The sequence below is a fragment of the Euprymna scolopes genome, chromosome 7 (genome assembly GCF_053919585.1).
Source record: "Euprymna scolopes isolate OS-2025 chromosome 7, ASM5391958v1, whole genome shotgun sequence".
NCBI classification, from domain to species: Eukaryota; Metazoa; Mollusca; class Cephalopoda; order Sepiida; family Sepiolidae; genus Euprymna; species Euprymna scolopes.
In genome coordinates, this window is record NC_136488.1 from 146,282,541 (window position 1) to 146,310,141 (window position 27,601).

General features: G+C 34.4%; 1 protein-coding gene and 1 pseudogene across 3 annotated transcripts in view; both read right to left on the reverse strand.

Annotated features, from left to right (window-relative positions):
• The window catches only part of LOC145280030 (WD repeat-containing protein 13-like), a 443,316-nt gene that overhangs the window by 407,657 nt on the left and 8,058 nt on the right, over positions 1-27,601 (reverse strand). The gene's annotated exons all lie outside the window — the stretch shown is intronic.
• On the reverse strand, positions 8,081-8,236 carry LOC145280604 (U2 spliceosomal RNA; annotated as a pseudogene).

Below are 27,601 nucleotides of genomic sequence, written 5' to 3' on the forward strand. Positions count from 1 at the left end.
ACAAAATAAGCAGATCAACTTTTGATATACGTATGATCTGTAAACAAACAGACGAGAAAACCAAGCTTTTTGATATTTCGTTCAAAAATTCCACTTTTAATATTGGGGAAAATTTAATTTTAACAGGGGAGAAGGGTATATTAAATATTTATTGAAAAAAAAACATTTTTTTTAATCTTTTAAAAGAGGAATATTTAGTTTGCATTTTAATAATCATATTTTTATATAGGTATTTTAAGTAAGGGAAAAACCTTGAATTTTTTAGGTGTTCATCACAAGGTCAGATTAATCATAAAAACGTACCTATCGTTCAGTGTTAATGCCTAGACAGTTATTTAAAATTTTCCACAACCCGAAAATTTAAATTAAAAAAAAAACAAAAAAAAAAACACAAAAAAAGGTCTATTTACGACTGTTACGGAGAGAATTGTCGTTTTTAGTTATGAAATATCAACATTCTGTTCACGATCTTTATCTCTACTTCTATATAAAAAGCACTGTATATGTGAGAGTTCATTCTCTATGTATTCTTAAACGTCTGGGCCGATGTTTTAAAAATTTCACACAAACATACATTATGTGCCTGGGTTAGTTGGTTGTTTTTGTTTTACGGCATATCAACCCTTTTCAGGTTATTTCAGAGCACAATTGGACCATGTACTGGACTTTTGCATTTTAAACTTTAATTGAAACCATTATATAAAAATAAATTTATAATATATTTGATATTTATAGACAAAATAAACTAAATTTCCAATTACAAAATATTTCTGCATAAATATGTATGCAAAAACAAAAAAAATTTAATTATTACAAAATATATTTTTACTATTATCTTTTGTATAAAAACATTTTAGTTATTAAATAATAAATAAAAAAAATCCTTGTAGTATTTGTAAAAAGGAAAACCTTCAAATTATGAAGAAAAATGTTTGTAACAAAAATAAAATCTTAAATTCCAGTTTTTTTTTTCAGTTGGATTCTTGCTCTTAACCGGAAGCAACAAGTCTTGAGCACTATGTCCTTTCATCCACATTTTTAGTGTGATCCTTGTTTGAAATTAATTTGTGGATTTTTTGTTCTGATGACGTCACTGCAACATAAAGAGATGTGTTTATTTAAAGTCGAAATTGATATGTAGTTTAAACTGCTGTGACAGATAAAAATGTATTTTGCAAAGAATGCCCACAACAACCACAACTACTGCAAAAATGGCTTAGTGATCCACATACAGTACTGTTTCGCTGTTTCACAGCTCATCAGTGTGGCTAGATAAGCAACTACCTCAAGCCAGGATCGAAACCCAACCACTCAAACGACAGAGCTTCTAATCGTTGCACTATTTGGCTGCTGCTATGCAGGTAGTGAATTAAAAATGTTTTGTGTGTGTATACACACACATACAACAGTAGCATTCACTCTAGGCGGGTTGAACCGGCTTCCTCCAAAGGAGAAAATGTCAATGTAATGTTAAATTCACAAATGATCTGCAGTCACATGTACGTCCTGATCAAGGGAGATGACATTAGGTTTTTGCAATTCTTGAAGAAAGGTACCGATGTGCTTCCTACATACAGTGCCTGGTATTCCCAACTAATTACCCATCTGGTACTGACCAGACTTAACATTTTTCAACTTCAGTAATCTAACGAGAACTGGTGTGTCAACATGATTGTACCATATATAGATTACATAAGGTCTTGAACATATATAACATCCATAATGTTTTATATTATTAGTCATTTGATAAAATCATATACATCATAAAATGTCTCAATCATTAAAAAGGAGAACAGAAAATGATAAAATATTACAAATATTAAATTAGTATATAGATATGCTAATTTAATGTTCATAGTATGTTATCACCTATCTTCCTTTTTAATAAATAGGATCTCCCGATCACCGAAGCTGCAATGTACAAAAAAAAAAAAAAAAAAAAATTTTAAATGACATTGCTTTTGGACCATACATTAAACTAAATATACCTTCTTGGTCTTCTAACAACTAGGATCTTTTCTGTCTAAAAGATGGTATAATGGTATCGATGGTATGATTTCTGTTTGTGCCAGGTGACCATACAATGGAAATATGACACAGACTCCTTTAAGGATATTGGAGATAAACCGTTTATAACCAGATAGATTCTGACACTACATCAACCAGATTACTTAGATAAATACTTTTACAGTTTTGACAAAATGGCTACAATAATATCGCAGGGTTTCCATTCATACTGAGCGTCCACAGAATGCCCAGCAGCAATATATTACATATGAAAGATGCAGCTATGGAATTTCCACAGGTCCCGCAAGTATATAATTATTATTTCATGTATCTACAAGAAATTTCCTAAAGATATATTTCATGAATCGATTTTCAGTATTTACTTCTACAGTGCTCAATACATGAGTAGAACCAGGTAATAAGTTAGGAAAATATATATAGCAATTAAGCTACACAGAATTTTCCAGGTTTCATCCTCATAAGGATTTGTCAGGCTAAAATGCATGGAATTTCTATTACCGGGTGTTAGGTTTACTTACTTAACTTGTAGTGGCTATCATCCTGGTTGAATTGAGCTAGGTTTCTCCTAAACACGAACTACATGTCGAACCATCGCAGTCCAGTTTCGTCAATCCTGGGCCAAGTCGCAGAAAGTGGCTAACCACTCCAGATTCCAATGCTGGAGACCAACTACTTGTAAGCTCAATAATACCACCAGATCATCCTTAATTGTTATCGCACAGGTCTTCAGCTGCTCACCGACTCGTTTGCATCAGTCAGGCAGAGAAATGACCTTGCAAAGGAGCTCTCCCTTTAGTCAACGAGCTGAATGTCCAAATCACTGGAGACATTGTTGAAGAAGGACAGATGATAAAGGGTGTAGGTTTAATCTTCGGTAGAGAGTAGAAGGCAGAAAATGATTTCCACACCAGGAACGCAGAATGCTGCGAAGACCGTTGTTGTTGAAAACTTTGAGTTTGTGCAGATTCGCTGTTCTCATAGGCTATGTACTCACAGCCATAAAAAAGGTGGAGAGTCTCTTGTTATCCAGTCCCAATGACAGTAGTTTGTAACACCAACATGATGGTAACAGATTTAAGGACCTGCCATTCTGTCTTGGGCTGATATTCTCCATTGGTTTGCAGGAGAGAGAATTATAATGTTCTACTCTGAATTGGGTGCCAGTGTCCAAATTAGTAATGTTGATCCACTTTGGCTGTTTGGTCACTCGTCTCACCTTACGTTTAGCTAACTAACCAATCAAATTCATCGTTATTTCCACCATCGCCAGGTGTTCCTTTGTGTCCAAGCGTATTTCCCATCATGACCACAGAGACCACTTCAGATGGAAGAATATGGATGCTGCTGCTCCTGTTCGCTGTCCAATCTTAGCCATGCATTATAATAGAACCTAGATAGACAAAGCAATCCACATTATCTAGTTGAATTCAGTCCAGCGTGAGTGGCTGCCAAGTATCCTGGTCAATCAGTGAGGACATAACTTGTTGGAGGCATTAATACACATCCCTAATCTGCAAGTAACAGTCTGCACTCAGTTGAGCACAACTTCCACTTCCTCACCAGTCAATCCAAGCAGGATACTATCTGTATAAGGTCAGACACGGTCACATTCTGCCTAACTGCAACCCTCTTGTGTCACTGAAGGATTTCACTGAGGATATAATCGATAGCATAGTTAAAAAGTGGGGTGGGTGAGATAGGGCATAGTCCAGCTGAAGGTTTGAACTTACCTCAAACATCTCCATCTAAGCCGTAGGCCTGCACATGGGCTCTCATAGACTGATAGTAGCTTTCAATAATCCTCCATCCATAATCATACCATCTGCCTGCATGATTTGGCAGTGTGAGCCTCGATCAACAGTGTTGAAGGCAGCTGTGAAATGAAGAAAGCAGACGACCGTGGGTTGCTGAAATGCCCAACAATTTTCAAGGGTGCACTGAAGGTTGAAAATCTGACTGATGCAACCTCTGCCTGGTCGAAAGCCATCTCAAGAAAGGCATATACTTTAGCAGGAGAACCACAAAAAGCCTTTACCGCTTCATTAATTAGGTTTATTACCCAGTAATTTTAGCAAATTTTCCTATCGACCCCTTTTTGAATAATGGGAGAAGCAATGCCTTGCTTTAATCATAGGATGAACATTTCACCAGGAGCCTTGTTGTTTTGCAGGTGCCGCAAGACATTTCTCACTTCATTCAGCATAAGCAGTCATATTCTTGAGCTTGAAGTACATAGCAAGCATACCCGGTGAACCAAGTGCAAGTGAAATACAAACGATTGCACTGAAAGGGACGGCTAGAATCCTGAAAAGATCTCTTGGTTGGACTCACTAAAATAGGGGTAAATGTCAGGCATCTGGTTGGATGTCCCACCCCCTAGAAGGAAAAGTTTAAGAAAAATGAAAAAAAAAAAAAAAAAAAAAAAGGGAGCTTGGACCACAATCACATTTGTCATAATAACAGAGTGATTAAGCAGCTCATCAAAATGTTCTCATGCAACGAAGTGTTTCCCTGACAGCCGACACTCCTCAGCTCTCCTGCTCCACCATCCAGTTAAGTTTATGAGAATCTCCACAGGCTGCTGCACGCTTGGTTTCTTCTGCAAACTCTTGCCAGTATGTATTTCTATCGGTACAGATGGATCAAATAACATGGCATCGCAGATCATGTGAGTTTTGCACATCCGTCACCCACATTTCATGCGATTGCTTTGCAAGATGGAGAGCCTCTCTTGTTATCCAGTCCCGATGACAGTAGTTTGTAACACCAACGTGATAACAGATTTAAGGACCTGCCATTCTGTCTTGGGTTGATATTCTCTGTTGGTTTCCAGAATAGAGAGCCGGTTATAACGTTCTACCCTGAATTGGGTGCCAGTGTCCAACTTCAAATTAGCAATGTTGATCCACTTTGGTTATTTGGTCAATCAAACCTTAGGTTTAACTAGCTAACCAATCATTCATTGTTATTTTCACTCATATATATATATATATATATATATATATATATATAAAGTTATTAATATTTATTGGAAAAATAATATGGTTATATATATATATATATATATATATATATATATATAACCATATTATTTTTTCAATAAATATTAATAACTTTTCATAGCTGTAGACATTAATGTTCCATACTTATGCAATCATCAGTGCAGGAATCTGATGGTCATGAAACTAATAAAGTTAACCTTGACTTTGCAGGCTTGCGTTCTACTCATCCATCAGGAATTAACATTCAAATAGGAGTGAATTAAGTTAATTATGAAGCGATGTAAGCGAGCTTGTCATAATTCTGACAGCGGGAAGTTTGTGAATGATGTACGCAGCTAATTTGCAGCTTTATTCTCAATTCACAAATATAATGCAGCAAGTATTTTTTTCAGTTGATAATCCAAAAAGAAATCAAATTTATTGCTAAAAGAAAATTTATTGAAGACGATTTCTTTCAAACAGTACATATACGGTACAATCACGTTGACACACCGGTTCTCACCAAAGTTAAGCAACATTGAGCCTAGCCAGTACCAGATGGGTGATAATTTGAGACTGTATGCACTGTGAGGGAAAATACCAGGTTGAGAAACTGGCGCAGTCTATTCTTCTCTCCAGAGTAGATGGGACTCTCTTAAGCTGTAGTAGGCACCCCATCTAGTGATGGCATCATAATAAAAAATACCCTTGATAGCCCTGGTGAAGCATCAAGTATTCAGCTACCGACAAGATTTGAATTACACTACAAACTCATGTAGTGGGTTCATCATCAGCTATGACCACGCTGGATAAATGGATAAAATACACAAAAAAAAAAAAAAAATCATTGCCATGTATGTGAATGGTCTCTTTTTATGCTGCTGATTAAAAAGTTGAAGCAGTCTGAAGTTCTAACAGTAATTGCTTAACATGAGAAAGTACATTTTTCATGTCTACCCTGGTGATTATGTAACAGGGTGCAGTCATGGTTTATGTTCGGGGGGGGGGGCTTACCTACAATTTGATTTCTTACTTCAAAAATGTTGAATGTTCGCTACTCTATTCTGCTGTGCCAGCTTCCTTTCAGAAGATTTAGTTTAACCCTATTATGATAGATCATCCACTGGATAACACATGACTCTTTCTTCTAAGGCTCAAAAGTTTACTCCTGGAATGAGCAACAAACAGAAAAAAAAAAAAAAAAAAAAAACTTCGAGACAGAATGCAAAAATTATTGGATAAATCCAAAACTTTGGGTCCTTTTCCAGAATTTTCCCTCTATTAAAAAAACCAAAATAAAAGAAATCAAGTAGTTTTATTTTTTTTATAAAAGAAAATAACTTTTAAATATAGTTGGCATTACGACATAAATTTTCACAGGATTTGAATTATTATTGGGTTATCTCCCTTGTTTTTGTTTTTTTTGTTCTTTTAGATTTTATTCAAAATGCCGACCAAGACGGTCACCCCTCCAAATACTCATAAAATTTTCTAATATAAAAATAAAACTACTTGATCAATTTACATGATTTTTTTTTTTTTTTAATATATTTCTATTTTGTCACAGGTATGTGTATCATACAGATTTTTATTTATTTATTTGTTTTTTAAGATAGGGTTAATTCTGAGCAAGAACCAAACATTGTTATATTTAGCTCAGAGTAGCGAGGTAGAATGTGGGAAGATCGATGCCTTAACTAAATTTGTCCATCAAATACTGTTTTTAAACAAACTCTACTTTTCATCATCATCGTATTCAGTTCTGTTTTATATTGCTTTTTCTATTTAAGGATAAATCTTGAGATTATAAAAACGAAAGAAAAAAATCCGTCTCCTCAATATTTGAAAAGACATTTCTAAAAGTAGGTTAAAAACTGATATCATCATCATCCTCATTATTATATGCTAGTCTAATTATGTGAATTAAGAGTAGATCGAGTTAGTTCAGGGAAATCCTGTTATTACTAACCAGCATAGCGTTACTATTGTCTGCTTAGAGAAGAGTCTACCAGTTATGTGTGATAGTGTATGGAATTAAAACCTAGCCAGTGAGGGTTGATGCATGCAAAGAAATAATTTGAAAATGATACAATGAATGTATAATGTGAGTCTTAGAGAAAGGCTTAGTTCTGATGACCCAAGATAAAGATTAAAATCTGGACAGTATAGAGAGATGGTATGCCCACATTGGAAAAAAAAAAAAAGAAAAAATGGAGAATTATTAGGTTAGTAGATTTAGAACAGTTTGAGGTAGCAGGTTCAGTTCATGAGGGAAAAGGCCAACAAAAATAGGATAGGATAGACTTCTTTTTTTTTTTTTTTTTTACAAGGCAGACACAACTTGTCAAGGCCCGAAGACCACTCGAGGATAAGGGTTATGTGTGTGTGTTAAACGGCACTATCCCTATTTGGGTTTAACTGAAATAATGGACAAGAGTTTCAGGTTAGAATCAAAAAGTAAAATTTATTCTGTCGTCAGTCAGAAGTTTTACACAGAGTCAAATGGTTTGTTTGTTTTTTACAACAATAGTTTCCCTTAAAAAAGAAAAAAAAAAAAAAACAACCTACTTTGTGTTTAACTTTACCCTCATGGGAAAAGAAGTAAATATTACAAAAAAAAAAAAAATATAGAATGGTTCAAGCATTTTAAACATTGTTAGCATAAAAACGGACATTAAATGATGATGATAATGATGATGACTTTTCTGGGGAAATTAAGTGTTTAATATAATTTTTATAGTTGTACTTTCAATGACAACAATACCAATTGCATATTGAATAAAATGTCCCACTTTAAATTTTGGAATTCTTGAATGTCTTATATTACAAAGAACTTGATTTATCATTTTTATGATTTCAGGTGTTATACAGTCATCATCATATTAATTTTGTCTTTTTTTTTTCATTGCGCAGCAATCTCATGTTTTCTGGCAACCTGTGATTCCAAACTTGGTAGTCTTAAGGATTTATTCTGTTCATCTTCCATTGTTAAAGACCTTTGTTGATGGTTTGCATCCAAGTTTTCTTGAGTTCCTATTTACAACGCCTCCCTATGGGACAGAGTTAGACACCAGGGTAGTTTTTTAACGTGGAGAAAAGGAACAAAAATAAAAACTGTCTCAGTCGTGAAGGATTTCTCCTTCATTGAGAGAGAACAAAAAATTGAAGTGCAGCATCTAAAGAACAGATACTACACTTTGATCTTGGCCCAAAGGTCAAGAATGTCTGTTCTTAGGGGATTTGAGTTGCCCCATCTTTCCTCCAGCCTTTCACTTCAAGATCTCTACATTCTATTTAACTCGGTGGCATTCATCCAAGATGGGTTGAGCTGTGTCCTGGATGAATGTAAACCATGTACACTGGTCCACAGCAGCCAAGATAGTTATGGGAAACCAGTACCCAGACCTGTGGACAGGAGGTAGGTTTAACATCAGCTTTGATGGTATGTAACTAAGTCTTCAACTGGCCTCCTGAGCATCTTCAATCTGGGAACGAGTTGACTGCTTCGTGGATTAACTTTCCTGTGTTGGTTTAGTTCAGTATTTTATTCAACCAATGATTACTCCTTTCAACATGGCCAAACCAACATAGTCAACTGACCATCACAAGCTCAACAAGCTTTAGTATATTTAACCCTAGCATCAACAAAGTATAAAAGCGGATATGATATTGCAGATCCATTCAATCATTGCTGTTTTTACGATTAAGAGGAATGAGGACTGGGTGGGTGCACATCATCCGCCTCCATACATCATCATGCTTGTAACATAGCTGCTATACACTAACCCTAATAGCGAAAACGATAACTCATAATGTTATAAATGACAGTTTGTAAAACTTATACTAATTTTACTCACAAGTAAATTCGCAACCACCTCTAGCATTCAACAGGAGTCGGAAATAAAGCATAGAAGATACTGCCAAGTCTACTGCAAATAAGGTGGGTTCTCTTTACTAGATTAGAAAACCTCTCATACATGTCAGTATCTTATATCTCCATAAAGTAACAATTCGCCCATGCACGGAGTATTTTTGTCACATCTGAGCTGATGTGGGAGATATTCTCTCACCTAGGTTTTGCCGTTGGCAGAATGAAACAAAGCAAACAGAAATTACAACAGGCTCGCCTTTAAAGTTCTACGTAAATTTTATTAAAGTAAAAAGATCCAATTGCAAAAGATGTGCCATCTTTAGCTTCCTGCCAAAACAGAGCCGGTCACACCTGTAAGGGTAGTAGTTCATGGTTTATCTTCGCATTTGCAGGATTCAAGACTCCCCACTGTTCAAAGAATAGTTGCAACAAGTCGATGAGGTAAGTGATGTTTTCAAAGGATGAATGCTGCAAGTCCGGTAGTCATCATGGAGTTCACCGGGAATAACCGTCCGAATGGCAGACAAAGAGCAGGTCAAAATATAAACCTTAAATTCATCTCTGAGAGACATTATATAAGTAATGATGAAAGTCAATCAATTCATAGAGCACAACAGTGTGTGATGAATATAATATTTCGCCCAACGTAAGGCATTGGTGTTTGCAAATATGATAACATTTTGCCCCACTTTAGGGTATTAATACATCTTGACAAGACAAAACGGTTTGAGGCTCCATGCCTCGGATAAGGAGATGAGTTTTCACATCCATTCGATTTGCTGTCCTTTTGAAAACTGAGCGCCACCTGAAACATAAAAATAGCGCCAAGAATACACCTCGGCAGTTAGTAACAACAATCAATCTGATAGGTCCAAACAAAATTGTGGGCAGTCAAACCGACCAATGAGGAGCCTGCTTATTTCTGCAGAATTTCTTACAGATGCACCAAACATTAATCTCTCTCTCTCTCTCAATCTCTCTCTGACAATGTGAAAAAGATTGTCTCTAACCTAATAAGTTGTTTTACAAGTTCTTCCACAAAACATGCGCTGACGGACTTACTGCATTTGTACTCAACATAATTACGCAGAAAAAAAAAATATCTCAAAGATAACTGGCTAAAAAAATATTCAACAATGAACGTTTGAAATACGATTTAAATCTATAGAAAATGAAAACCTATACTGATTCATAAAAAATAAAAAAAAATTTAATTCGGCGCAGATTAAAAATGAAGAAAAATGTTTATGATGTACATACCCATCACGGAAAAAGCCATATTCCAAAAATCACGTAAATTGATCAAGTAGTTTTATTTTTATCTTTAACTAAGAAAATCAAATTTTATAAGAAAACAAGATTGTTGTATCTGATCCATCCACCATATTTAATAGACAACTCCAAAAATAAAAATAAAAAATGAAAATCAGTCTCGTAATGACTACAATTTAGTATTAAAGTCACTAAAATAAAATCTTAAAAGAAAAAAAAAATTTTTTTTAATGATTTTCTATATATAAAAAACACTTGCTTAATTTGCATGATTTTTGGAATATGAAATTTTCATTCCGTAACCAGTACGTACGTAAATCAAAGATGTTTCTGTATTTTTAAATTAAGTTGAACTTTGGGCTTCACCTATAATAAAATTGAATAAGTTTAATTCTGTTCCGGATCCAATTAACATTAATGGGGGGGGGGCATCAAAATAAACATAGTAATAAGAATTTTAAATCCAGAAAATGCTCTAAAAAGTCGGGTTCGTTTATGAATGCATGATTTTTAATTTTTCATTTGGAGATATTATCTTAAGTTTCTTACACATTGTTCATTTTCCATTAACTATCAAATTGTTAAAATTAGCACATTAAAAGGAACTGATTAAAACCGAATAATTAGCAAATAGTTCACAAGAAAGCTTCCTTTAAATGGACAACAAACTCCAGAGCTTCAACGTAACCTCGAATCATGTGAAAGCAAATGACCTAGTTTTGCTTTTGAGAGTATGGGAAGAAAACCAAAGGAGTTCCCAATCTCGCGTTATGATACAAGGCGAACATTCTCATAGTTTTGAGAGAGAGAGAGAGAGAGAGAGAGAGAGAGAGAGAGAGAGAGAGAGAGAGAGAGAGAGAGAGAGAGAGAGAGAGGAGAGAGACAGAGAGAGAGAGAGGGAGAGAGACAGAGAGAGAGAGAGGGAGAGAGACAGAGAGAGAGAGGGAGACAGAGAGAGAGAGAGAGAGGGAGACAGAGAGAGAGAGAGAGAGAGGGAGGGAGAGAGGGGGGGGGGAGAAATTACCAAGTCAATTTAGAGCACATTTCTTTTTCTGGTATAAAAAGAAGGGAGTAGGTTTCTTCAAGAATCCGAGAGAATAAATGTTGCCATTTTTTAAATTGATAAAAGTTAATGAATTAATTTTTTTTTTTTTACAAAAAACACAAAATTAATTCAGAAGAGACGTTGCCAGCCTGTCTCTGCTTTATCGTTATTTTCATGGCAGATGCTCGTCTGAGCTTCATCAATATCTCCCCCTTACCAGACTTTCACAAAAAAAAAATCACTCATCTCTCTACAACCACTATCAACAATTACCCTCATTCTCTATCTGTGCCTAAATCTGAACACAGATTCCATGAACAAAGTTAGAACTGCTCGCCTGTAGAATTCTATTTGGCTAGCCTGCTTTCTGGCTGACTACAATATAGTCGTCTTCAAGTCCAATGTAAACAATTTCTTGTTGAAGCGGCCCCTTAAAAAAAAAAAAAAAAAAAAAAAAAATCAAATTATACCCAATTTCTAACACTAAAGATTACTACACTCTATTGATCCTGGTATTCACCATACACTCATTAACTCTTATCCTCAAGTGACCCTCTAGCCTTGATAAGTGGTGACTCACTTGTAAAAAGAAAAAAAAAAAAAAGGTTTCAGAATGTTTTAAATGATGATTACTAGTCTCATCCTGGATGCTATTCTTCATAAAAATTGAACTGATGTAGCCTTTAACCCGTCTTCGGGTGTGATTTGTTACATTCCAAAATTTGCATAGAATTTCAAACTGAACTCTTTATTTAACCCACTTCGATAGATTGTTCTTGTTCTGTCAACCATCACCTGGTAGAGATCTTAATTTTTATTGAAATATTTTAATATCATCTGTACTGTAGATTGATCCATCAACCCCCATAAAACTGCCACTTAGCACTGATTATTACTTAGCACATGAACATGAGGACAAATCGCTTTAATTCAAATGTCCAAGCAATTATAATTCAATAAAATTAACAGGAGTGCATATATATATATATATATATATATATATATATATATATATATATATATATATATATATAAATAAACATCCTATTTTTTCAAAACATTTTGTTGAGAAGAGATAAAGCAATAAGGGAGTTCAGATTTTCCGGTACTTGTCCAGTTTACAATTCAATCTCAGACAACTTCACGCTAGCATCTTCTGGCAGGTTATGTAAGCAGCCAGAAGATGTCAAAGCGATTATCCAATCAGCTGTCAGAAGACAAGTTTTGATGAAAGCATTAAATTCATTAAATCAAGAAAACATTTTTTTAAAACCGAAAATGACTTTCAACATGTTACGCCAACATGTTAAGCATGGCTTTCTAAATAGAAAGGCATTGTTAACATGTGGAATGTCGGGAACACAACATTTTGAATTTATTGTCTGGCAATCTTCACATTGGCCTTTTTTCCAGATGTTTATGCCAGAAGCACCGATGCAAAGTTCTCAGAGATTGGGTCATAAACTGGACAGGTACAGATTTTCCATTACTATTAATTATAAATGTTTGGATATATATATATATATATATATATATATATATATATATATATATATATATATAAGCGAAAATGTATGTGTGCGTGTGCGCGCGTGCGTGCGTGCGTGCGTGTGTGTGCATTTTCATGTATGTCCAAGAAAGGCTTTTTTCCGAGAACCGATCAGTCGCCTCACAACTTCTTAAAACTTTTTATATCGCGCCTAAATGATAGCATGTGCATTAAGCTTTTTCGTATTAAAAAAAAAAAAAAAGAAGCGAACAAACTCGCGGTAAATAAAACCCTGTTCCGTACTCAAAGTTGACGTCATTAACTCGTCAAAAACGGGCACCTGCCGTTAAACGTCGCACATTTTTTTTTCACACTTTATTATTTTCCAACTGCGCGTCAAGGCTTCGTTTTTTTTTTTAAACAAACACCTGGCCAAGGATTTACCCAAAAACACACACACCTACAAACACCCGGGCAATGCCGTGTACCCCCTGCTAGTATATATATAAAGTGAAATTGTCTGCATGTGTGTGTGTGTGTGTGTGTACATTTCCCTATGAAACTACTGTCAATTTTCAGTCTACAAACTCGAGATCTGACATCAGGAGTATTGAGACTTGGGGAAAATCTTTAATCGGTTTTTGGCCAGAAATTTGGCTGTCAAGGAGTCAAAGTTCAACGATTTCACCTTTGAAAACTTTACCAAACTCCTTCGCCAATTTTCGGTCTAAACACTTTTAAACAAATTTTAGATGTAGGTTACTTGGACATAGATCAAACTTAATTTGATTTGAGCCCAAAACAATAAATTTTAATCGCAAGCTTTTTAATCGGTTTTGGGACAAAAATTTGACCGCCAAGAGGTCAAAGTGGAAAGAGTTGACCTTTGTGGACTCTACCAAACTCCTCCACCAATTTTGGGTCTAAACACTTGAAATTTTAGATGTAGGTTACCTAGACATGAGTCAAAATTTTAAAATATATATATATATATATATATATATATACTAGCATGGGTGCCCGGCATTGCCCAGGTGTTTGGAGGTGTATGCTGAGCAAAAAAAAAAAAAAAAAAAAAAAAAAAAAAAACGGTCAATTTTTTTAAATTGATCTCTATTATGACCCTTTAACATTTGTTTTGGGCTCAAATCAAGTTATTAAGTTAGATCCATGTCTAAGGAACCTATATCTAAAATTTCAAGTGTTTAGACCCAAAATTGTCGGAGGAGTTTGGTAGAGTTCTCAAAGGTCAAATCGTTGAACTTTGACCCCTTAACAGCCAAATTTCTGGCCGAAAACCGATCACATCGATTTTCCCAAATCTCAGTACCCTGTATATCAAATTTCGAGTCTGTAGACTAAAAATTTACAGAGTTATTGCGTAGGGAAATGTACACAAACGCACACTTCACTTATATATATATATATAAAATTTACGAACAGTACATCGGGCCCAAGCAAAGCCTGGCTGAACTGCTAGTATATATAAAATCTTCATGTGCTTTAGACTTAACCTGCAACATAACATTAGCTACTGATATTTTCTCTACCGCTCTCTCTCAACCCAAGACTGTACCCTAGTCAACCAATTCTCTGACAGTATAAATACAGCACTCTCCCTTGATACTAGCACACAAGTACATGTATTTGGTGACTTTAATGTTCACCACAGTAATTGGCTTAATTTCTCTACTTACACAGACACAGCTGGTAGTATAACACATTTCCTATTACAGACAGTTACGTTTCCGACCCATCTCCTAGATCGACAGGACCAACAAGCCTCACTTCTAGATCTATTTCTGGCCACAGTTCCTCATAATTGTGTAATGAATGCCTATATTTCACCTGGGAATGCTGATCATATTGTAATAATGGTAGAAATCACGCTAAACTCTTGACACAAAGTTGAAGAGCCATTGCTCAAAATGACATATAAGAATGCTGACTGGGAAGCCATTAGATCTCAGAGATGCCCCATGGGAAAATATCTTTTCTCTTCCTGCAGAACAGTGTGCAAATGAGACCACTGAATCGTTCAAAGCAGTAATTGAAGCATCTTTAAGTTCTATAGCAGACCCTACTCTCCCCAATGGTTTACTTCTACTTGCGCAGCTGCCATTGTTCAAAGGCAGCATGCATACCACAGATTTATCCAACATGTCCAGTACAAAAAGACAAAAGTTTATAGAAGCTAGAATTGTAAGAAAGAAATAGCGAGAGCTAAGAGAGAATATACCGAAATCATCAGAAAACGCATTGAAATGCAGAAATTAGGAACTCGTGATTTTTGGAAAATCTACAACTGTGTAGTAAATAATGGGCAATCAACAATCATGAGGCTGTTTGCAGAGCAACCGAGAAGGCTAACGTGCTTGCCCGTCGGTTAGAACAAATACATTACAGCTGTTACGAGGAAGGTGGGCTCTCTAAACCATGCTAGAAAGTTACTTACGCCCGAAAGTTTCCTGTACCTGTACAAGGCCACCATTTGCCTATGTATTTAATATTGTTGTCACATTTGGTGTATCTGCTAGTCTCTCACTCCTGGACAGGGTTCAAAAGAGAGTCACCAACCTAATAGGTCCTGAACTGTCAGCTAGGCTTCAGCCTCTGTCCCATCGATGAAATGTTGCATCTGTCTGCCTGTTTTACAAGTATTTTTACAAGCCCTTGTACCCCCTCGACATAAATACCCCCAACAAATCCGACAAGCAGTAAAATTCCATCCCTACTCAGTAGCGATTTCCAGATGCCAGAAAGCCTTCTACTCTAATAGTTTCTTCCCCAGAAGTGCTAGACTTTGGAATTACCTTCTCTAACTGTACTAACATGCAGAAGTTCAAGTGTAAACTGCTCAACTCCCTGCATAGTATCCTTGCAATTTATCTCTCAGATAGTAGTCCCCTACATCAAAATAGCACTGTGCCTTGCTTGGGGTGAAAATGCAATAAAAAAAAAAATAAATAAATAAAAATAAAATAAATAAATAAATAAAAAAAAATCGATTAATTGTTTTTTTTTTTTGAATGCTGGAAAAGAAAAGGAAAAGGTAAAATATTGCATAAAAAATATTAGTCGATATTAGTATTTTTTTAAAATCATTATTTTTTCAAACAATATTTAACAATACATAGATAAGTTGTTTTCAACTAATACCCAACATCATTTATAACATATCTCGACATCTGTAAATTAGGAAATTACTGGTCGTTTTCTTTACCAAATTTTTTATTCCAAAAAGCAAACAACTTTAATTCTTGACCTTCTTGCTAGGATCAAGAGGTAGTATATGTTCTACATGCAATCAGAGGAAATGAGATTCTAGATGACATGAGCAAGTTTTTCTTCCATCGAGAGTGCTCCTTTTGGGGGGGGGGGCTGGCTATCCTTCACATTAAAAACCAAACTTGTGTCTAATTTTGCTCCTATGGTGAGTAACGTAAATCCAAAAATGGATGTCTATCTTGATAGTTTACTTCACTATTTCTTTCATATTAAGCAAGTTTGCTAAATGTATTTATTTTGTGGAAAAAAAAAAGAAAAGAAAAAAAAAAAAGAAAAGTGAACACACAACAGCATTAACAGGGAGGCGACAGTGATTCAGTGGTTAACGACACCAACCGTCAACCTGGGTGTGTAAAGCTTGAATCTAGTTCGTTCCACAGAAACACTTCTCTTAGGGATGTTGGCAACCTTCACATGGCCCCACTAATAAGTACTTGATAACCTTCTAAAAAGAATTCTTAACAAATCAACCCAACAAATCATGAATGATGCTCAACAACAACAGTAGCAGAAGCAAAAACTAAGGAAGCAGCAGCAGGAACTAGAAACCCCCCAGCAATAGTTAACCTGACTGCTACTACTACTACTACTACTACTGAACTTTCTTTTCCCTTGTGAACTCCAGGATGACAAATAGAACTTTTTCTTGTCTCTTTGCAGACATTACTACATTTGGTTTATTAATCAGAATTTCATAAATTTGGATTTGTATGAAATGCCTCTTTATTCCACAACGCTTTTTCTCTACAATTTACAATTGACTTTCAATGTTTTATGGTTAAACTTTAATCCAAGTTATCAAATCCTATATCATATTTCTCATGAGTTTGTATGTGGCTATATATGTTTTACAAAGTATAAACTAGTCTTCAGAGACGTCTAATTTGTCAAGAAGGGAGGAACAGGATGTTTGTAAAAGTCAATGCTTTGTTCACTTATTATATTAAATATTTCTCTTAGCCTCTTTTGTCAGTCTGTCAGTATCACTTTTTCTCAGAAACTACTGGATGAATCTGTATGCAATTTTGTATGAAACTTTGTAATAAGGTGCAGCAAACTAAGTATTATGTTTCTTCCAGTCTGGTGGTAGTGCTGGATTGAAGACTATGGATAAAGTCACCCGAGGGTTGACAAAAAATATGGCCAGACCAATAAATGTGTCTGGCAAGATTTTTGTAGAGAGTGGATCCTGCAGCGAATGCGAACTGCATTATTGGAGTTAAACTGTTGCCAGTTTGAACACCACAAAAGAATGAATGACTGCCTTTGAAAAAAGTACTAAATAAAAAATAAAACTGAATCCAAAGATAAAATATAGCAGTAAAAACAAGCCAAGCAAGTAGGGTACCCCTCCACAAGTGAAAAATTTACTTTCACCACGATTAATGTTTGTGCAAAATTTCAAAAAAAAGTCCAAGGCATGGTTATTGAAAAAAGTGTGAACAAATGAACAATTTGAGGGCTATTTTACTTTTATAGTGTCCCCTAGGGGGGCAACCAGAGGTATCCCGGAAAATCTATTCTGGCAAAAATTTACTTTCACCATGACTAATGTTTGTGCAAAATTTAAAAAAGAATCCAAGCCATCGTTATTGAGAAAAGTACAAACGGGAGTGAATTACTAGGTCCAATCTAGTGGTGGGATGATTAATTGGAATCGTAAGAATCGTGTATTGGGGGGGGGGGATCGCATCGTTAAAAAATACCTTAGATTTACGATTCTTTCGTTATGATTCTCTTATATTTTTAAGTTGAACTGTTTGAAACGAGATTAATGCTGTCAAAAATTTATGATAAAAATGTCATAGAACTTTTCATAACATATTTAATATGATCTACAAGAATTTTATTAACTACTTTAAAGGTAATCTTTATTTATCTTAATGAGTTTTCTTATTCCATCACATACATAGGCGCTGTCTGTCTGTTTCGAACTTCGAGGCCTATGATTAGTTATCTGTTTGCACTGTTGCGAAACTTGAGGGGCCGCGAGGTAACATTGTTTTCATTTATGAGCAAAGTTTGTTTATGTATAAAACAGCCATATGTCAAGTCCATGAATACTTAACCCTTAAAGAAAAAAGATCTTACAGTGCTCCCATTGCGAGTACATAATGTTAAAAATCAGTAGTTTTTCCAGCTGGTGACTAAAAAAAAAAAAAGGTCAATGTCAAGTTTCTTTCCAACTTCTCAAAAAACTTTAAAATGACGATTTTTATAGATTTTCGAGGGTGCTGAAAATGAATATCACATTTACATTTGGAGCAGATAAGTAGTTTTCATGATATGAAGAAATTAATTTTTCAAAAAGTGGGGGATCACTTTCCTATATAAATTTAACTGAGCACCCACTTTCTGGTCACCTAGTAATTTCTTCATATCATAAAACAAATTTAACTGCGATATTCGTTTTCAGCACTCCCAAAAACCAGCGCTGTTTTTTACTAAAAGATTCACTTACACTCAATTTGTGTTTACTTTTTCTTTCCTAATCAGTTAGACATATTTATTTTCTCACTCTCTTTTTTTCAATTGAGACATTCAACAATTTCTTTATTTTTTTTTTTCTTTAATACTGTTTTCATACTTGTGTTATGGCATATCGTCTTTTTTTTTAATTTGTGCTTTTTAACCGTGTGTGGGTGTAGGTTTTCATTTAAGAGATTTTGTGGTCAATTTTTATGACGTGCCCCAGTGTATTATAAACACCCCAAAAACCGTTAGAACTACATATGCTGACTGATGGTTCCGCTTAAGGTCTTTCGAAAACTACAAAAGAAAACCATTTTGCTATCTGTCAAATAAATGCGGTAAGCGAATTTAATTTTTTTTTTTCTTTTAGAAATTTACATTTCATTAAAATATTCTGCGAATGAAGCAATTAAACATTTCATTGGAACTTCTTTGCACAACAAAAACAAAATGTGAAAAATTTATTAAAAAAGGAAATAAGTTGAACTTCTTTTAAAAAATCCTTTGAACCCTAACTTTGCAAACTAACTAGTCACTCAGAGCTGTTCAACTAAAGGATTGTAGGGGCTTAGTCGACATTCACCGATGCCTGGTATCACAGTTGTGATGTGAGCATAAGTAAAGGTTTCCCAACCCCTAACAAAAAAAATAAAAAGGTTGTCAGAAACAGCATTAAGGCAATTCCGAAAGTTCAATAAATAACTTATTTAACAATTACAAAAAATTTACTTTTTTTATATAGAAATAAAGAGGTAAATTAAAACATTAAATAAGAATAAACATTAAAGGACGATAAGTATATAATTATATAATAAAAATAAATATAAAAATAAACCAATTTATTTAGATTTAAAAAATAACATTATTGTTTAAAATATTAAAAAAGTCAAATAAATAGGTATAATTTGAGATGATTGAATATAAAAGGCTAAAAATTTAATCAAAGATTTAGTTATTTTTAAATTTCATTTAGAAATAATATTCTAGAAAGTGAAATAAAAATCAGTTAGCGATTGAAGCTGCAAAAAAAAAAAAAATGTTAAATTTTAAAGAGTTATCAAAAATAAAGAGAAAATAAAACAAAAAAAATGAATATCAAAAGATAAACAAAACATGTTATTCCCCTTGAAATTTGATGTTATTGTATTTTTGTTGAATTAATCATGACTTACTTTTTCTTTATATTTTTTAATGTATAAAATAAGTCCTGAAATTGATTGTTATTAATTTCATGGAGCATGTTTAATTCATGGTTAAAATATTTGTTTTGACTTTTATCTTCAATGAAAGAAATTTTACGAAAAAAAATCATTTTCGAAATTCCTTTAATTGTATTTCCACTTTTTCGCTGTACCAAATTTTTTCGCTACACAAAAACTTTTGATTATATAATAGTATATTTCAAAACAACATTTCCACAGGAATCGGAATCGTACTTGATATCGGAATCGTTAATCAACATTTTCCTGGAATCGGAAAAAAAATTTAGGAATCGTCACAACACTAGTCCAATCCCTCTTTTGTCAGGGGACCAAAAAGTGGAACCAATACTAAAACTAAATACCACCTCCCAAGAAACTATTTCTAGAGTCACCATGGATTCAGGACAAACATTAATTGTACAAAAGGACAACTCCAGAAATGCAAGGGGCAACATTAAAACATTTTCATTGGTTTTTATTTAATCAAAGATTTTCTATATATTCAACTAGATGTCCTTGGGGATTTTGCTGGAATTTGGCTTCTCATAAAAGTTTGCCAATTTACCATTTTTATATAGGGATGATGACACATATCACTACCGGACGCCACAAATCCAAGCTCTTCAATGTGTGTATTGGTATATCAAGGGTTCATTCTTGTCTCAGATATTTTTTTAACATGTTCCTTCTATGTGAAAAAAATGCTACTCCATGAAAAAATTAAGAGTGGTGTTATTGTTGATTTTATACTTGATGTATAAATCTCTAATATCTGTAGATTCCAAGCAATCACCAAAAGAACATCTGAACATATCATTGATCTACAGTATAACAATAACTATACAATTGTGGTCTACACTCCAATGGCATATAGACTATCCTTGCAGCTACTGTATAAATGTGCAGGAGGCTGGGCTTCTCTATAAATCCGACAAAAACGAAAAGAGTATGGCAGTGAGCATCCACTTCTTCAGCTAATCCACAAATCTTCAATATTATCGACAACCCAGTCACAACATTGAAATCATTTAAATACTTTAGGAATTGCTTCTTTGGTGATGAGTGTTGACAAGGAAATTCTAACTCAAGACATCATTCATTTTTGGCCAACACAGCAGAAGTGTCTTTAACTTTCTTACACTAAAGGCATACAGACTCCTTCCAAACACTGTTACAGCTATTCAAGTTATGTACGAGAATATACTTTGCAGTTGTCCTTATGCCTGATGGCGAGATCAACTGGTTTGTAATTGATATGAGTGTTTCAAAGAGCAACCTTACTATCTTCTGGTTCATCTGTTTTGACTATGTCCTCCCTTCTGCCATCTCTGTTGTGGATGGTCTCACCTTCAGACATCAACGCAGGTACTCTCATTCAACTCAAATTCTAAAAAACCTTGACTATGCTGAAGATATCACATTTCTTGAAAATAACATTAAATCCGTGCAAGGTCTTTTTTATTTGTGCAGAAAAGGTACACCACAATGTTGGATTGTTTTTGAATGCTTCCAAAATAAAATTCATGCACTCGAACTCTCAACAACATCTACTCTGATCTTGTTAGAATCAAACTTGTTCAGAATTTCAAATGTCTAGTAGGATTCACCAACTGATTTTAATATGAATATGCATGTTGGATAAGTATGGAGTGCAATCCGGAAAGCTGCTGCCAAGAATGAGACAAAACTCAAAGCTTTCAAGGTTATTAGTCAAATTCATTGAACTCAGTGGTTCCGAAGTTTGTTTTTTTTTTTGGTTTTTTTTTTTACTTTACTTGGTTGAAGACCATTGAGTTTGTTTTTTGTTTGTTTGTTTTTTTATTTTTGCAGCATACCTATCACAAAATATAAATATTCTCTAGTCATAAAGCCTTTTTGCAATAAAATAATAAAAAAACAAAAAAAACAAAGATTATGTCAGAATTTTTTTTCACATAAATAAACATATCCTGTATTCAATATCTGGTATCACTATAGTATCGAAATCAAGTCTGAATTATTCAGCTCCAATGCAGAGTCTGGATAATTTGAAAAACTCCTTATATTCTGATTAATCATTCCATCACTAATATAAACCATAAAAAAAAAAAAAATTATCAGTTAGTATGCGCAAAACACATTCATCTTTGAATTATAAGGATGAGTCTTTGCTTCTTCGGTTGCTTGAAAGTACCAGTCAAGAATCCATTCTTGACAATCAACCTGACAGGTGCAGAGTCAGAAACTGGCTCAGTACCTGTCAGACTGAGGTACGCCACCTTAGGTATTACCTAGGAGGTTCACCCTCCCAGACCTTGCCACCTGGCTTCTGGATGGAGCAAGTTTATCACTTGTTGCTTAAGATGCCCCTACTGAGGAATGCCAATTGAAATGCCCAGGCAATTTTTGCTAAGTCAGAGTAACCCTCCTTTAGGAGTGCTAGCTGGAAATCCCCACTTTCTGACCTTGTGTCATATCATGTAGAGGTGAGCAGCATGTAAATATCTACCAGTTGAGAAGACAACAATCAGTATAACGGAGGGTGGGCCATTGTTATTTCTTCTGGCCTTGCTGTGTCAGAGTGAGATATTTGCTCTGGATAGTCCTAGGATGTTCATTCTCTCAGGCTTTATCTTCTTTCTTTGACATGGTAGTGGTTTATAGTCAATCGTCTGAGGCACCCTTACTGGAGAATGGAGACAGAATTACAAAGACATTTTTTTACAGAGCGAGAGTGCACTACTTCTTCTGTATTGGTTTACCATACCTACCTCCCAGCCTTGTGTCACATTCCTACGATCAGAAGCAATCACATATTTTGATGTACTATTTTCTCTTGATGTAAATAGACAGGTTTTATAATCAAGTAGTTGGTCCATGGATTAATCACATGACTTGGCATAAGAATACAGTTTGTTGGACTACTTCTAGAACCTGTGCAAATTGTTTTTTCCTGCTCTTTGATTAGTTTGGAGTCGCATGAACTGGACATTTATTGTCGGTCCTTCCAACTCACCTGTGATGGAAAAAAAACTTACAAAGATGTATGGCACCTCTCTTTTTGTAAAGATTGGCTCTTTACTGTTTTTTTTTTTGTTTTTTTACTTTCTTTTCCGCAAAATATTCTGCCAAAATAAAGGTATTTTATGTTAACCTTGAATACTGTCATCTACTTATTTCATCTAAAAGTCAAATGGATTTTTTTTTATCTAATTTTTAAATAATGAGTTATATGAACCTTCAATCACAAACAAACTTTTATTATAATGAAGATGGATTACAGCATTCACCATAGGTGTGTTGAACTGGCTTCCTCCAAAGGAGGAAGTGTCAAGGGTATATAAATTCACAGGCAGTCTTTGGTCACCTGTAATGTTTGGTGCATTTTTGGTCAGGACACCAGTATCTTCAGACAGCCTGATCAAGTAGCACCAGATGCCCTAACAGGTATTACCAGTCTGAGTCAAAGTGGACATGGGAACAATGGTAACTAAGGGACAACTTCACATTCCCCACAGCCCCCAAAAGGGGCATTACCAATGGATGTCTTTTAAAGTCATATCCAGGACAATTCCCATCATACCTGCAACTGGGAATCACTTGTGAATTGAATAATTCCTAGAAACTTCCTTCTGGAAATAAGAAGCCTACATGTAAATACTCACCAAAACTAATCATCTGACACTAATTTCAGTGAACTTGGTCATGTTATCAGGATGAAGAAGCATGAGATGCTGTATGGTCACTTGCATCTTAGCTGTCAGTGGGCAGAAAAAAAATAAAAAAATAAAAATATGAAACAAACTTTTGTAATGGGTAGAGACTATTACCAACCACTTACGGCCTTATTCCACTACAGATTGGATGTCTTTGTCTTGAATTTTAGCAGTTTTTTTAGATATGTGTTTATTTGTTTTACCCTTGTGTCTGTTATAGAGTGTGGTGTCATCAGCAAATATCCTCATCTCAGAGACAATTTTATCAAGAAGGTCATTCATGAATATCTGGAATAAAACTCAAGGTGAGAACACTAGTCCGAAGAATCCAAATAATACAAAGTATCTTGGTGAATTTTTTTCTTTCAATTCATTACATACATGAATTTTTCCTTGCTTAATCATCAAAAATAGTAAAACATATTTCAGTTATGTTTCAACTATTTTTAAAAATTACATTTAATAGTGTTCAGTGGGTGGTTTCAACAAAACTAAATTTTTATTTTAATCTCCTACAAAAATTCCCATCTGTTGAACAATATAAAATCTGAATTTTCAACAAATTATATCCCAACTTTAGATATCGACATTCTAATCGCTTGACTGCTTATATATTCCCCAATTGATACCCTGATAATCCTCAATTTAGCTTCCAAGAAAAAGACTTATTTTGGTCATGTCTAAAAAAAAAAAAAAAATATTTTTTTAAAATAAGCTGGAAGAGGCCAAATATTTTTAAAATGAAATGTTAAAAGGTGATTTATAAAATAACAAGGTGGCCATGACTATCCAAGATGGAAATATCAATAATCAATATACAAGTGTTGCTCCAAAGTAAAGCCCCCTATGTTTTTAGCTCAAAAATTGGAAGAACTACAAAGATGGGAGTGGTAACATCAAAATGAGTGACCTTTTACATTCCAGAATTTAGTTTTCTATATAGTCACCACCATTCTCAATACATTTTTCTTTTACCAGTAATTCAATGATGCATCTCTGCTTTTAATGCACATCCATGACATGGGTTTCTTTCTTAGAGTCTCATACCATCAATATCTGCAACAGAGAGATGAAACTTTCAGATCATGGATGCATAGGTTCAGTTATCATAACACTGCAATTTGCAATCCCCTCTAATTCATTAAAATAAATAAAAAATAGGAGGCATTACTTTTGGAATGCCCCTCGTATTTTTGAATAAAGAATTGCATATGAATCTGAACATAAAATTATGGTGGCTAAGTGGCTGTGTTAAATTCAAATCCAGTTTGCTCCACAGAAACACTTTTATTAAACCAACACTTGATTCAGTGTCTAACCTCCTGAAGAGAAATTAAATAAAATAAGTGATGAGAGCCATACATATCAATTGGAGCCAAGTGAGGATCAAAGCATTTATGGCAAAAAGAGAAAAGTTTGGTTTTGGATGCATTAAAATTAAGCATCCATTGCACCACATACTCAGGGACAAAAGAGAGACGCAGAGATATCTTGGTCGCTGTTGGCCTTTGAAGTGTTGCTATAGATGGTAGTGTCATCTGCATATATATCGGGGTATTTATGTTGAGGAGGTACAAATGCTTGTAGTTTGTCAGAGCATTCACCATCAAAATACTTGTAAAACAGGCAGAGGGATGCAACATTTTGTCAATGGGACAGAGGCTAAAGCTTAGATGTCAGTTCAGGACCCATCATTTTTTAATCTTGTCCAAGAGTGAGAGACTAGTAACAGATGCACCAGCCCAAATGTGATAACAGTACTCCATACATGAGTGAATGGTGGCCTTATAGAGGTACAGGATACTTTCAGGCATAAGTAGTTTTATAGCACGGTAGAGAGAACCCACCTTCTTCACAGCGGCCTTGGCAATGCCCTCAATATATCTGTTGCAACTCCTGTTCCCTGTGAACGTTAGGCCAAGAAGTTTAAAAGAAGTACTTTCAGGTATTGTGTCTTTGGACATTGCTATTGGTAGTAGAGAAGGTTGCAAGTGAATGTTACCAAGACTAAAATCATGATCAGTGTTGGAAATCCTTAAAAAGAGGAAAGTTTCCCTGTTCAGGTGATGGAAATAGGATTGGAAGGAAGTTAATTTTTTTGTGTGGTACTTGTAAGCATTGCGTACACAAGTAGTGCAGTAGAATTATTGGTAAGTTAATAGAAGATAACCAGTTTGCAAGGAAGAAGTGTAAGACGATGAAAACAGATGAGCACTCAGATGTGAATAGAGTTGGTTCAGGGAAATCCTATGATCACTAACCAGTACAGAATTACAGTTGTGAACCAAGAAAAGCATCTATCAGGCATGTGTACGAAGTGTAATCTTATAAATTTTTCTAATGTCTGTCTGTGGGTGTGGGTGTGTGTGAGACGTGGTTTATCTCAGCCTACAGGCGATCCGACCAGGCAAGTAAGGTACCGAAATGAAGCTTATGACCCAGCGGATGTTTTAGTGATATTTATATTCATGTTTGGTGTATGGAAATGAAAAAAAAAAAAAATAAGACTTACAACGTTTTATTTACTGGATATTTTTCCGGTACAAGGACTCAAGTTTGCCCAGCTGGGCAAACTTAGGTTCTTTTGATGTACAAAAGTGAAACATAGACAACAAAGATTGAGGATATGTGTTGCATGCAGGGTTGAAGAGTCAGAATGTATATATGAATCATGATTTCAAATATTCGAATTCTGACTACTTATTTATTATTTCAATATTCAGATTTGATTCTTTGGGAATTAATAAGTCTGACTATGACTCCTAACATTCTTAGAGTCCTACTCTTTCAAAAATCTCACACTCTAAAACTTTGGTTGCATGGGGAGAAAAACATCAGAATGATATATGTGTAATGTGAGTCTTAGTAACAGGCTTAGATCCAATGACTTCATAAGAACGTTAAATTTGAAAAGTATATAATTCTTTATAGTTTTTTTTATCAAACGTTTGGAAATTGTTTTCTACTGATATGTGATTTATGCAAATAATAATATATGAAAACACTGAAGTTTTTATCAAACATTTCTTTGGAAACGAAAACATGTTAATATGATTTGAAATTCAATTCATGATAAAACAAAAAAAAAAATCTTAATATCTAGAAACAAATATTTTAAATTATTGAGAAATGTGTATATTTACAAAGTAAAGTTCATGTCCAATAAACAAAAACAAAAAAAATATATGTCATCAGAATGTTTGCAGTGCAGATTTTCTTATAGTAAAATATACACTGACAACATTCTGAACAAATTTTAAATATTTTGCTTCAAGAGGATCTGGTTTCTAAACAGTAAAAATAAAGACATCGCCCTGGTAGGCAAGTAAATAAACATAAAACTTATATAAAATGAAAAACTTTTAAAAACTGATGTTATATCAAATTGAAAAAGTCAAATATAAAATCATAATCAACCTTAAAGAAATGAAAAGGTTGGGAACAGAAATTTCTAATGTGATGATCAACAATTGGTCGACTGTGGCGTGTGCGACAGTCACTTGGGTCACATATATAAAAAGCATGACTCACAAGCCAGCAACCTCTTTTCTCTGTTCTAATGGTTGATGCAGGAACATAGTAACCAAATTTCATACATTTTTCTCCTTTTCTAGCTTAATCAATGAAACAACATTTGTTCAATACTCTTATTTTGTTCAGCCAAGTTTACGTTCAGAATTTCTAACGTGTTAGACATTCTGTTGATTTAGATATTTGCAAATGTAAATAAATCCACTTATATTGTTATATTTTTTGAATTTTTTACATGAGGAACGGTAATTTGTATTATTTGAATGACTTTTCTCAACTTGAGTGTTACTTTCATATTTCTATCGATGTAACTTCTGCCTTTCAAGTGTATCTTGTCAAACTTGGAATATGTATGGAATTTCAAACGGAACTCATATGGGGTAGCCTGCTCTCATTACACCTTCCAACACAAAATAGAAGTCTTAAGTAATTGTATAGTTGAAAGAAAGGCCACATAGAATTGAGTTTTCCATTTTGAAAAGTAATTACCTTTCTGAGAAAGTGGTCTACTTAAGATTCTATAGCATCTATGTTCACATCACTTTATGGACGTCCCCGGTTCTATGTCTTGTCATTAACAGTTATTGAAATTCAAGTGGACTCACTGGTTGACCAATTCAACTAATAAACAAGATCTATAGAAGTCAGGCGAACAAGAGAATTGGAGGATTTGCATTTAAGCTTAACCTGGTGAGCAGGTTTTTGTTCACCGAAAACCAAACGAGTC